Below are 14286 nucleotides of genomic sequence, written 5' to 3'. Positions count from 1 at the left end.
TATGTATATAAAATATGTGTGTATATAAATAAATAAATAAAATATCTAAAACAGGCGTTAAAAAGGCAGGCATTTTCATGGACCTTATGGCAAATGCAAATTGCATTGGCATCCACCCACCATCCGGTCAGAATAAAAACGGCATTCCGGGGCGGGCCCCCATTTGCTCTGAGAGGCTCTATTCCGCACGCACCAATTCCTTCAGGTGTCTGGCGGCTCACGAGCGATTACAGAATTAAACTTCATAAGCAATATGCCACCATTCTGCGTGATGCATTTGCCACGAGGCTCCGCTCCATTTATCTTGTTTGCCTGAAGCCTTCTGAGGTGGCAGCAACTTTGAATAAAACTCATTTCATTAAGCCGTCTTGTTATGCCAAAATAGGACCCATCCGTCCTCAAGTGCTTGGAGCTGTGATGTGCCCCCTGCATCTCCCAGGGCCCCAGGGTGGGGGGACGAGAGGAAGGGTTCTGGGGAGAGAATTTTCATCTTCCTGAAGAAATACATTAGGAACTGCTCCGAGGAAAGGGGCCTCAGTGGGGTCACTACACTTCCAGGGCTTAACTCGATGCTTCCAATTTAAATTCCCAAATTTCTAAAAAATAAAAAAGAAGAAAGAAAGATGAAAAACCTAAGCATGACATGTCTAAAAGAAACGTATCTGCTGGGTAAGATTGGAGATCTCAGCAAACACGTCTTTGATGCCACTTCTTAGTGTTGTTATGTGTCTTTAGGTCAAATGAGACTTACTGTGACCTGGTGAGCTACAGAGCTGACCCCTGTCCTGTCCTCACTCTCTCTGACACTCTCAAGCTCCTGGCTGTGGTCACTCTGTCCATCCATCTAGTAGAGTGACTTCTCGCTGTGGTCACTCTGTCCATCCATCTAGTAGAGTGACTTCTGCTCTGTCTCTGACCTTCTAGGTGTCCAAGCATGATGGTGACACTTGGTCTCTCGTCCTGTGGGCATGTGGTCAGGTAGGGCCAGGCCTTGGAGAAAGGCCATCAAGCTGGCAAAGGTGAAGGTCAGAGAGAGAGACAGAGGGAGACTCTCTGTGAGATGGGTGGACAGAGTCACCACAGCTGTGGGTACGAGCCTATCGGAGATGATTGACACCGTGACTATCATAGAGATTATAACAATATAGATCAGGCATGGACAGGACAGAACAAGGTTCAGATCTGCTGTCCACATGGTCATCAGCTCAGAGACTCCTAACAACAGCACTTACGACAGGTACAAAGAGACCACAGTGTCTCGGACAAAATGAAGTCTCAAGAGAGGACAGTCTGTACACCCACGTTTATCGCAGCTTTGTTCACAATAGCAAGGAGTTGGAAACAACCCAAGTGCCCGTCAACAAACAAATGAATAGAGAAGCTGTGGTCTATTCACACATGGAATATTATACAGCACTGAAAAACAAGGAACTCATGCAATATTATTCAAAATGAGTAACCCTGGAGGACATTATGCTGAGTGACATATCTCAGTCACAAAAGGACAAATACTGCGTGGTGCCAACTGTTGTAGAACAGGCCTGACCTCGGGATTAGGGGAGGAGACTGAGAAAGATGGGTTCCATCATGTATACTGCATTGAAACAGATGAGGGAGAAAACTGTTTAATAGGGATATGTGACTAGGTATTTTTGCAATGATGGGAGTCCAGAGCAACGGCTGCATAGTGGAGTGGACCTGGCAGGAAGGATTGCATAACATGGAAAGGATTGTTCTTTTACGTTTCCAAGAGGGTAGTGTACTAGGGAGGAGGGTTGGGAGGCGGAGAAAGTGCAACAGTGAACGAAAAGAAATGCAAATTTTCTGTAAATTTTAACTGACATTAATAATAAATTTAAATTTAACAAAAAAAGGGGGGGGGGACCAAAAACAGAGGACAGTCAGGATTTCACATCCCAAACCTTTCATGATTCTGTTTCAAACAGTCCAACCGCCCCTTTGACCAAAAAGTCAAGAGCTCTTGCATTGATAAGTCTTGGAGCCTGGGTACCTACCCCCTACTCTGGGCCAAGCCTCCTCCTCCTTGGATCTGAATTTACCATTGTTGAAGAAAATACCTTGTACTCAGTTTGTAAATCAGCCTCCGAGGGCTGCCAGCGGAAAAGCTTTTCCGACCTTCTCGGTCATGAATCACGAGCAGAGGACGAGGGAGGGGAGGCCGGAGGGAGTGAAAAAGAGATTTACAGTCTACCTTAGTCAGGGAGGGAGAAAGAAATCCTAATAAATAGAACAAGAAGTGGTAAGACTTTCTCAACAGTCAGATCCCAGGGCTTAACAGGGACTGGGGGAAAGGGAGTGCTTGGAAAGAAATATGTCATTGTTCCCAGAATCAAGGTATCTGCTAAAATGGGGGATACAAGGGAGATTGTGGGTCCCCCAAAAATACAGGGACAGGTCATGTTGTTGTTATGTGCTGTCGAGTTGCCTGCGACTCACAGAGACCCTGAGCCAGTGTCACTCACTAACTCTGAAACACCCACCCCCATGGCCACAGTTACTATATCAATTCCATCTCATCCAGGGATCTTCCTCTCCTGGCTGGTTATAATCCTACATTTATCAATAGTAACCCTGTGTGGGAATTCAGTGCACCATTCTATGCCCATTCACGGTGACTTTCTTCAGAAAATACACCTTTCTTCTAATGCATCTGGGGTCGGTCTTGAACATCCAATCTTTCAACTCACGGGCATGTGCCTCAGTGGCTCCTAGGCCCCCAGGGATTGAATCTGTATAGTTTCTACTCATGATACACACTGTGTGTGTGTGTGTGTGTGTGTGTGTGTGTGTGTGTGTGTGTGTGTGAAACTATAACTATATTCACACTCACTCCTCCTTCCTGAGAGAAAACAAAGACTTATTCATGGACCAGAAGCTGCTCTCTGAACATACAGAATGTCACATGATTTTGAAAGAAAATGTCCCTAACAATAAGAAAAACAAAAACAAAAATCAATAAGAAAGAATTTTTCTTTTACTTTTTAAAAAAAAATTATTTATTTAGTTTTTTAATTTCAATGAACATCTACAGAGATTTTGGAATTACATTCACTCACTGTTGCACTTTTCTTCCCGTCCCACCCCCCTCCACTTCTCTCCTTGAAAAGCAAAAGAAAAACTGCATGGCGGGAGGACTGGGCAGGGAGAAAAGTGTAACAATGAATGAATGGAAATCCAAAATCTCCGTAAATGTTCCTTAAAATTAATACAATAAAATTATTAAAAAAGAAAAACAACAAAAATACTGTATAGTTTTGTGACAATTAAAGACAAATACAGTCTTTTCAAAGGTAATTAGAGATTATTCCTCAATATGATTATTATATTTTCCAAAATATGCTATGAGTTTGTAAAGAAATACCTTTGTTCATGAAAAGAAAAAAATATATAGGATTAACTTTCAAAATATGAAAATGTATAAAGTACAATCTCTTAGCAACATGGACACGAATTATACTCAGATAAGTATAAAGATATAAAAATGTATAAAGTACAACCTCTTGGCAACATGGACATGAATTATACTCAAATAAATATAAATATAAATAAAATAATTGAAAATTAGGTGACAGGTCGAAATGGCTCAAAATATTTTAAATAAACTACATAAATACGGTATAACACACACCAAAAAGAAAATGACCAACAGGAGCGTGGATCCCTCTCTCCAGCCATATTCAGTCTGTACATAGAGCAAATAAACTCATTCTGAGAAGTTCGGCTTTCTGAAGAAGACCGTGGCATCCACAGAGGGAGGGGGTCATCGATAACCTGCGGTCAGCATATGACACCACAGCCCTGACTGGACGTGAGGAGGACTTGAAGTGCTCACTGCAGAAAGTCAACAACATCAAGCTTCACTACGGGCTGGTTCACGACATCCAGAAAATAAAAACTGTCACCACTGGACCAGTAAGGAACACCTTGAGAGCTGGAGAAAAGATGAAAGTCCTCAACGATTTGATCTCTTTTTTTTTAAAAAAAAATTATTTTCATGAACGTTTACGGAGGCTTTGGATTTCCATTCATTCATGGTTACACCTTTCTCCCTGGTCAACCCTTCCCCCAATTTGCTTTTCTTTTTGTAAAGTAAAAGAAAAACTTATTTCATTGTTCTTCAATCCATCTCCCCAATGATATCATCTTGCAGACCCACCGTAACACCATTGATACCAGCAAAAGTCAGGAAACTAGGAGATGTATTTTCCCAGGAAAGCCCAAAATCAGTTGATTTTGACTGGCGGGACATAACAGCCATAACAACCATAACATGATATTCACATGAGCTCTGGGGACTCAGTGGGAAGACATTGTACTGACAGCCCCAAAGCCAGCAGTTTGAGGGCATCATTTGCTCCGTGGGAGACAGATGGTCCATGTCCTCCCATGCCATTGACCATTTGGGAACACCAAAGTCAATGAGGGGTGTGCATTTTTTTGTGTGTGTGTGTCTCTTTGTTCTCTATATAGATACACAAAACCTCCAACAATGTGGCTTCTCTGGAGAACAGAGCCTGAAATTCTGAAGGTGGTGGGGTGTGTGTTCAGCACTGAACTGTTAACCAAATGGCCAGTGGTTTGAATTCAGCAGCTGGTCAGTGATAAACAGATGACCGGCCACCTCCTGTCAACTTTTCCAGCCTCAGAAATACGCCAAAGGGTCACCAGGATCTGGCATCAACGCCATAGCAGTGCCTGTCTTCACCAGGAAAACACGTGGATGCAATATCTACTGTGTTTCTTGCTTAGCAGCCAAAGGGATTCATTCACTCATGGCTTGTCCCACCGGCGTGTCTGAGATGCCCTCAGGAGATGACACCACCCCAGTGGACAGCATCCACCACGGCCATGTCATGCGATGGCCACAGCCTTCACCAGCCCCTCAATGTCTCAACCTGAAGGGCCCCACCGCTCTCTGAGGGTCCCCAAGACCTTCACTACCGACCACCTGGAGGACTCTTTCTGCGGATCAGAGAACCCACAAAGAAGTTATTGTTCTTTTTTCCCTGCTGGCCGGGGCCTCTAAAAGCATCCGCCTGTCCGACGACGCTTTCCCAGCTGCCCATAATCAAGTTCCAGTGGCCACACCAGCTCAAATTGCCCGGCCTTTCCAATCCCTTCCTTGCAAGCCATTATGAGAGGTAACCGCGTCCATCCTGGATCGACTTTGCCTGAAACTAATGGTAGCAGTGGATGAGGGGGGGCTGGCTCAGGTCAAGTACCCCCTTTTCCTTCACATAAAGAACATCTGTGTACATGGCACCATGTTGCTTTTACCTCCTTACTGCATGGTGATCCTATTTCAACAGCTCTGACAATAAGAAACAGCCACCCCCTGCCCCCAGATTTACAAGAACAGACTAGTCCTTTCATGACCAAGATGACTTTCTCCTGTGTTTTTTGGGGTACCGATAGGCTGGGTCTCTTGCCAGCCTTCAGGAGTAGAGGTGTTCTGGCCAGCCTGGTGCTGGGAGGTTCATCAACCTGCGGCCGGACACCACTCAGACATGATGACGAGAGAACAGGACGCATGGGGCCAGCAGGCAGCTTTTGGGCATGTTGTGTGAGATTCTGCCTCCCAGAGACTGTAGTATTGGACGAGAATGACCCCATAGCTTCTCCAAGGCTTTGAGTATTTATAAATGTGAACTGTAATGCTGGTTTCAAATGCCCCCAAAATGCTGATCTGTGTCTGGCCCACACACTGACACCTCCTTCATGTCCCAGGTGGATCTCCTCTGGCCAGTCTGGTGCTACAGTGGTCAGGAACTCAGCTTCTAACACACAGATAAGAGGTTTGAAATATTAGAAAGCAGAGACCATCTGCTTCTGTAAAAGATTCACAGCCTTGGAGACACTGAGGGGCAGCTCCACTCTGTCTTGCAGGGTCACTTGGCATCAGAATTGACTCAGTGGTATCTACCCAGGTCTGAAAGAAAACTATACATCATCTGGTGGGTTCAAACTACTGGCCTTTTGGTGGAGAAGATAATATGGATGAGGGTGCTGGTGGTGGAGTCTCCAGGGAGTTGTACATCTAAGTCAAACACCGTGTTGTGTGGTGGCTCAAATTCATCAGCATCTCCATGGACGAGAGATGGACAAGGTCCTCCTGTGGAGTTTATGGCATCATCTGAGAGTCAGTCTCTGCCTGTACAGTTGGCGTACGGCAAACCCACTTGACGGTCACCTACAATACAACTCTAACTTTATGGACAGGTCTTTTCTGTTACCTGGGATCGTTGCAAGTTACCATAGATTTGATGCCACCCAGCAATCAGACAATTGTGAGTAAGAGTTTTGGGGGCAAAATATTTATTCAGCTTCTAATCTGAAGACGAGTTGATGCCTTTGAGCTGTGGTGATGGAGAAGAGTATTGAATATACCATGGACTTCTAAAAGAACACACAGGTTTGTCCTGGAGAGGGCTAAACCGGTCTGCTCCTTGGAGGCAAGGATTCTGAAGCTTCGTTTAACATACTTTGGACATGTTGCAAGTAGGAACCAGCCCTTGGAGAAGGACATCATGCTTGGGAGGGTGGAGGAACAGCACAAGAGAGGAAGACCCTCAATGAGATGGAATGATTCAATGACAGGGGTCATGGGGGTAGGTGTGTCGGAGACAATGAGGTTGGCTCAGGAGAGAGCAGGGCTTAGGGCTGTTGTACATAGGATCACTACGAGTCACAGGTGACTTGACGACACATAACAAGAAGAATATGAAGTTTGGGTCTAAGAACTCTTAATCTACAGATTAGTCTTAGTATCAGTATTTGTATTAATATTAGTATCAGTATTAATATTATATTAAGAGTTCTGTCATCCTTATTCATTGTAGAATAAGACAATATTTTAGCCGTGGAAGCCCTACTGAGCTGTTGTATTCCGTAACATGGGATTATAACAAGTCCAAAATCGACTTCTATCAACAGGCGTGATTTGTGTTCTTCGTGAATTCTCACATCCTCCTCCAAGATGTCAGCCTGAAGATTAGGGATTTGCATCTAAAGAACTTGGATCTGATTCAGGCCATGGTCTTTTTGATGGCTTCCTGCAGAACTGAAAGTTGGACAATGAATAAGGACGGTGGAGGAAGTGAAGGCTTTGAGGTGTCGGAAGAAGTGAAGGCTTTGAGGTGTAGCGTTAGAGCAGAGTATTGATTATATCATTGGACTGTCAAAAGAACAAACATGTCTGTCTTGCAAAAAGTGTAACCAGGGTGGTCCTTGAAGGCCAGGATGGGGTCTGTGGTCAGGAGAGAGACGTGTTCTTGGAGACGGACATCCTGCTGAGGAAGGTGGAGGGTCAGAGACAGAGAGGCGAAGACCGTCCACGAGATGGATGGACATCGTGACTGTAGCCATGGGCTGGGGAGTGTAAGGAGGAAGCAAGTCTGATTCTCCACAGGACGGGATGACCCCTCACAATGACCACCACAACATACACACATCTGCAGTGACCAACAAGCCTTCAGAGTCCTTCACACACTCATCCAGAAACAAATGTGTCTTTCCTTCCAAATACGTCCACTCTTAGGGTGGCCAGGTGTTTCATCAGATGTCTTCCAATAAGCCATCTCTTGGGCCTCTCCGGCATCCGCGGATGTCACACCAATATTGTACCTGCCGCTGATGCATTGACTGTCCTGTAAGGTCCATGAACTTGCACCCCAGACCCAGAAACCCCTGTGAAAGAGTCAACTCAACTCAACCGCGTTCACACTATTAACACCATTTGTTTTGTCCTGAGACATCGACATAGGAAAAATGTTCTTTAATGGGAGGCAGAGTGGAAGAAGCAACCAGCTACGAGCCCATTACAAAGCTATTGATCTTTATTATGGGGTCCACGCCGGGGCCGTGATGAAGGTATTGATTCTCGGTGATGAGAGGGTCAGTGTAGAATTCTATTAGGATGTTATGGATGACTTGATGGGGGTGGGGATGAGTACACGCTCTGTTGATATTGATGACCTGGTGAAGGAGTTCTGTGCAGGTGTGTTATCCCAGTATTGATGATGTGATGGGGTGATCACAGGATGTGTCACAGTTATGTTGATGACACAGAGAGGGGTCTGTCTGTTCAGGGACTGTGACGGTCTTGACTCCACGATATGGGGGCAACACATAATTCTATGATGCTGTTGTCACTTCCAGGATGAGAGGTGAGCACGGGATCTGCTGACATTGATTTCATGATGAGAGTGAGGATGGGGTATGTTCCAAAGGTATTGATTACAATACGGCTCTGTGTAGGGTGTGTGAAGGTGGCATTGTTCCTGTGGTGGTGGAAACACTGAGTGTGTTATGATATTGTTTCCATGATTAGAATGAGCAAAGGGAGTTCCAGGAGTATTGATTCCATGATGGTGAGGTGAGGATGGGGTCTGTTGTGCTGTCATTGATGACATCATGAGAGATCTGCACTGGGTGTGTGACGGTATAATATTGATCACATGAGGACGGAGCAGCACAGAATTCCATTATGATGGTATTGATTACGTGAGGCGGGGCGAGCACAAGACGCATTGTCACAACATTGATCCTCTCTGGGTCAACACAGAATCAATTATGATCATATTGATTTTTCCATGATTGTATTGAGTTTCTATGATGATATTGAGCCTCTGTGACAGTGTTGATTGCATGGTGGGGAAATCAATATAAGATCTGAAATGATGATATTGATCTTTTGTGATGGTGTTAATCGTCTATGATGGGATGGGATCTACATGCTAATATTGACCGCTCTGTGATGCAGGGAAGAACACAGGATCTGTTAGGATGGTCTTGATTGGGTAATGGGGGTGACTCGAGACCTGTAAGGATAATCTTGACTGGATAATGGGAATAAATCAGCATCTGTTAGGATGGTCTTGATTGGATAACTAGGATGACTCAGGATTTGTCAGGATGGTCTTGATTGGACAAGGGGGGGGGGGATGACTTGGGATCTGTTAGGATGGTCTTGATTGGATAACAAGGTGGATATGGTAGGATGGTGTTGATCTTCCATGATGGGAAGTGAGCACAGGGTCTGTACTAATGGTATTGATTGTCCGTGATGATGATTGTGAGAATGGGGGGTGGGGACCACAGGGCCTGTTAGGATAGTGTTGATTACATGATGAGGATCTGTGACAGTGGTTTTGATCTACTGTGTCAAAACTGATCCTCCTGGATGGAGATAAGCTCAGGATGTATGTTCATGGTCCTGGTGACATGTTCTGTGTTGTGACGGTGTTGATGAGAGGATGGAGTGTTGACCTCGGGATGTGTGTGTGTGTGTGTGTGTGTGTGTGTGTATGGTGCAGGTGACATGTTCTATGTTCTGTGATGGTGTTTATGAGAGGAAGGGGTGTTGAGGTCTCGATGTGTTTGTGGGTGGTGCAGTTGACATGTTCTGTGTTGTGACGGTGTTGACGAGAGGATGGGGTGCTGAGCTCGGAATGTTTATGCATGGTGCTAGTGACATGTCCTGTGTTCTGTGACCGTGTTGATGAGAAGATGGGGTGCTGACCACGGGGTCTGTGTGCATGGTGCTGGTGACATGTCCTGTGTTCTGACAGGATGGGTTGTAGAGGTCTGGATTTGTGTTCATGGTGCTGGTGACAGATACTATGTTCTGTGCTGTTGTTGACAAGAGGATGGGGTGCTGAGGTCTGGATGTGTTTCCATGGTACTGGTGACATGTCCTGTGTACTGTGATGCTGTTGACAAGAGAATGAGCTGCTGAGCATAGGATGTGTGTGAATGGTGCTGGTGACATGTCCTGTGTTCTGTGACGGTGTTGATGAAAGGATGGAGTGCTGAGCTCTGGATGTCTGTGAATGGTGCTGGTGACATGCCCTGTGTTGTGACAGTGTTGATGACAGGATGGAGTGCTGAACGTGGGGTCTGTGTGCATGGCACTGGTGCTATGTCCTGTTTTCTGTGATGATGTTGACAAGAGAATGAGCTGCTGAGCACAGGATTTGTGTGAATGGTGCTGGTGACATGTTCTGTGTTCTGTGATGGTGTTGACGATAGTATGGGGTGCTGAACTCAGGATGTGTGTGGATGGTGCTTTTGACGTGTTCTGTGTTGTGAGGGTGTTGACAAGAGGATGAGGTGCTGAGCTCAGCGTCTGTGTCCATCGTGTTGGTGACATGTTCTGTGTTGCTGTTGACAAGAGGACGGGGTGTTGAGGTCTGGATGTGTTTCCATGGTGCTGGTGACATGTCCTGTCTCCTGTGACGGTGTTGACAAGAGAATGGGGTGCTGAGCTCGGGGTCTGTTTCCATGGTGCTGGTGACTTGTTCTCTGTCGTGAGGGTGTTGAGAGGATGGGATGATGAGCATGTGATCTGTTTGCATGGTTCTGTGTTCTGTAATGGTATTGACGACAGGATGGGTTGTAGAGGTCTGGGTCTGCGTTCATGGTGCTGGTGACCTGTCCTGTGTTTTGTGACAGTGTTGATGAGAGGATGAGGTGCTGAACTCAGGACCTGTATGTGCATGGTTCTGGTGACAGGTTCTATGTTCTGTGACGGTGTTGATGAGAGGACGGGGTGCTGAGCTCAGGGTCTGTATGGATGCTGCTGGTGATATGTTCTTGTGTTCTATGGGGGTGCTGATGCTCCGGGCATGTGAGCAGGAGGGGCCAGGTCCCACAGCATGTTTCTCCAGCATGAAAAGTGGAGGTCAGCAATCAAGAGGGACACCTGGAAGTGGCAGAAGGCCACAGTGACCATGAGGTTGGCTGCAGCACAGCAGAGACACTGGAAAGGAAGTAGAATGGGATTCCCTTTTTCTTCTGCTTTACAGGGTCCTTGTGAGCTGCTCCCCTGCCAACAGTACTCAGTTACAACATAAAAGATTAGCATCCACTCTGCTCTTAGACAGCCCCATGCTTGCAGAGACCCTTTTTGCAAACAAAGCCATCTGTCCAGGAGCAAAGGCGAGAATGTGGAGATGTCTTTATGGAGTCATCTCATCCACACCAGATCTTTTGTGTGTTAACAGTTAAAGAGCTGCGTTGCCAACCCAAATGCAGGCAGTTTGAATCCACCAGCTGCTCCGAGGGAGAATGATGGGCAATCTCCTCCCATGTGATTTATTGCCTCTGAAAACCCACTGGAGGGTCAGCTCTGGGTCGGTTCTCAGTCAATGGTGCACCATAACCCCCGTTTATACAAGGTTTCACAACAACCCTCTACCTGTTTTTTGCCTGGTCCTCCATCCACAGCCTCCTTGGGAATGTGTCTGTCGACTGGTGTTTGAAAAGGTGAGATGTTCTTTTAGCATCATGGTGCTATGTTGTTGTGAGCTGCTCTCAAACATTGAGGATGACCAATCGTGACCCCAGAAACTGCAGATCTGAGCCCTGTCCTGGCCTCACCCTCTCTGGTACACCCAGCCCATGGCTGCGGTCACGGTGTCCACCCATCTCATAGAGGGTCTTCCTCTCTGACTCTGACCCTCCACCTTCAAAAGCAGAATGTCCTGCTCCAAGGACTGACCCCTCCTGACCCCGTGTCCCAAAGGATGTGAGATAAAATGTCAGCACAGAGAGAACTATGAGTCCTCCCACCTTCCCTCCATCCTGCACTCCTGTCCCCAGGAAACTCTGGGGCTCAGAGAAGGGTCTTCATACAGGGTTTACCCAGCCCCCAGGGCTCCTCATAAAACTCTCAGCCCCTTTGATCTCACTGTAACCCCCTCTCCTGTGACAGAAGGGTCCACATTCTTAAGAAACATAAAAAAGTCACCGTAGGAATTGAAATAAGGACCCCCTGTCCTCATGGAGGGTGAGGGAACTTCCTCTAATATCACTTTCTTGAAACAGGATAATTGCCAGGCTTCTCATGGGATGGTCAGCAGTTCAAGTCCACCTCCTGGCTCTGAGGGAGAAAGCTGAGCCTGTCTGTTTCTGGAAAGATTCACAGATCTCAAAACTCGATGGGGCCATTGGTAGTCAATTTGATGATACTTAAGAACAACAATTGAGTACACTCCAACTCAAAGTGAGTCCATGCACAGCTCTGAGCCCTCTCCTGCCCCAACCTCTCTATCTCTGGTAAGTCCCAGCCTGGGGCTACGGTCACTCTGTCCATCTATCTTGTGGACTGTCTTCCTCTCTGTATCTCTGACCCTCCACCTTTCCAGCACGATGTCCTTCTCCAAGGACTGACCCATCCTGACCACAGGCCCCAAAGGATGTGAGCCCAAGTCTCCCCATCCCGGCCTCCAAGAAGCCCCCTGGCTGCACTTTCTTCAGAACAGACTTATTTATTTTTCTGGCCGTTGATGGCATATTCAGTGCTTCTCACCAGACACCACAGCTCAGAGGCATGTATGCTTCCATGACTGTGTCCAAGAGGAGAAAGGGGGACAAAGAGAAATAACCTTGCTCAAAGTCCCTGGTTTATTAACATTGCATCTTTTATTACGACTCCAGACCCAGCTGAAGAAACCCATGGCCCTTTATCCTTGAGGCTGGGGAGTGGGGGGTGGCTGGGGTTTGCGTCTGTTCCCGCTAATGTTTGCTTTGTATTTTGAGGGTAAAAGTTCAAAGGGGTGTCTTGATTGGGCTCCTTTGGCTGGCCCAGGCTTCATCCCTTATAACCATTATTTAATGAATTTTTATTAGAAAAGTATGACTCTGGCTTATGAATTCCACTCCCCTCCTTCTTCAAGCCAGGAGGGGAATGTGGGGGCGGGATGGAAGTGTGTGTGTATGGGGGGAGTGTCTGTGTGGATCCTGGGCACTCGCCGCCACAGGGGGTTTTAATATGAGATTGACTCCAGGTTCGTGCTGGGATCAGGATCCAAACGAGGAAAAGGCTGAGAAAGGAAGTGGGGACTCTTGTCAAAGGAAGACGTCCCTTTGAAGAGAAAGCCGGAAACGGGGACCCCCGCCCACCTCCACATGCAAGCCCCCCTTAGCCCCCCAGCACAGCTCACTCTGCACCAGGGTTCCTAGCTGTCTTTTTTCAAAACCAAAGGGCTGATCCACAGTCTCATTTCTCTTTTCTTTCCCTGCTAAATCTCACTGCTTTCGAGTGAATTCCAACTCCCAGCAACCCTGGAGGACAGAGCAGAGCTGCCCCATGGAGTCTCCGAGGCTGTGGTTCTTTTCAGAAGCAGAAGGACCTCAGCTGTCTCCCTCGAAGCGAGTGCTGGGTTCAAACCACCTACCTTGTAGTCAGCAGCAGAGGATTTAAATCACAGTGCCACCAGGCTTGGGTCACATGGTGGAAATGCTATGAAATAGAAAGCAAAACGACAAAGCCAATAAAGACAACATTTATACACGTCTTTCTGATTCTTTCTCTCTCTTGCAGGATAGATAGATGATAGATGATAGATAGATAGATAGATAGATAGATAGATAGATAGATAGATAGATAATAGAATATATAGAGAAAAAGATAAATATACAGATGGAGTAATAGATATTTAGATAAGATAGATAGATAGATAGATAGATAGATAGATAGATAGATAGATAGATAGATAGATGATAGATAGATAACTATAAAGATAGATAGATTAGATTGATAGATAGAGATAATTAGATAAGTATAGAGATAAATATAGAGATGGATGAAGGATAGATAGACAGATAGATAGATATGTTTCCATCGCCATATTTTTTTATCTATCTCTACCTCTGTATCTATCTCTGTATCTCTGTATGTCTGTATATCTATCTATCTATCTATCTATCTATCTATCTATCTATCTATCTATCATCTATCCACCCATCTATCCATCTATCCACTTCCACACAGTGGCCTCATAGCCAGAAGCTGCACTGACATCCTGGCAGTTCAAATCCACAAGCTGTCGGCTGCCCCATGAGAGAAAGATAGGACATCTTCTCCAGTGTGATTTACAGCCTCTAAAAATCTGCTAGAGAACCAGCTATGGGTCCGTTCACACCCCACAGGCCTGAATACCACCACCACCGCCACCGTGACAAATACAGGGGAAACTTCTCTGTGTCTGTAAAGGAAATAGATTTGGTACGACGTGCAGTACGTTCTTCTGGATTGTGAAACCCTCAGTTTCACGTCGAGAAATAAAAGTGGGTCAGGCTTGAGGACTCGTTGTAGCCAGGACACCAAGGAGGAGCTGGACAGGCGTTAATTTGCATGAAGGAGCAACATTCCATCTCTTGGCTCTGCCTCGTGGGGAGAAATACAGTTGCAGAGTTTAAATCGGTCCAGTCTCTACTATATCTGCTACCAGCCAGCTCCAGTCCTGCCTTTGATGCTAAATC

Source organism: Elephantulus edwardii, unplaced genomic scaffold (assembly GCF_000299155.1).
Source record: "Elephantulus edwardii isolate Elephantulus edwardi_28Jun2011 unplaced genomic scaffold, EleEdw1.0 scaffold00490, whole genome shotgun sequence".
NCBI lineage: Eukaryota > Metazoa > Chordata > Mammalia > Macroscelidea > Macroscelididae > Elephantulus > Elephantulus edwardii.
The sequence above is the reverse complement of the archived record's forward strand: the minus strand, read 5'-3'. Positions refer to the sequence as shown.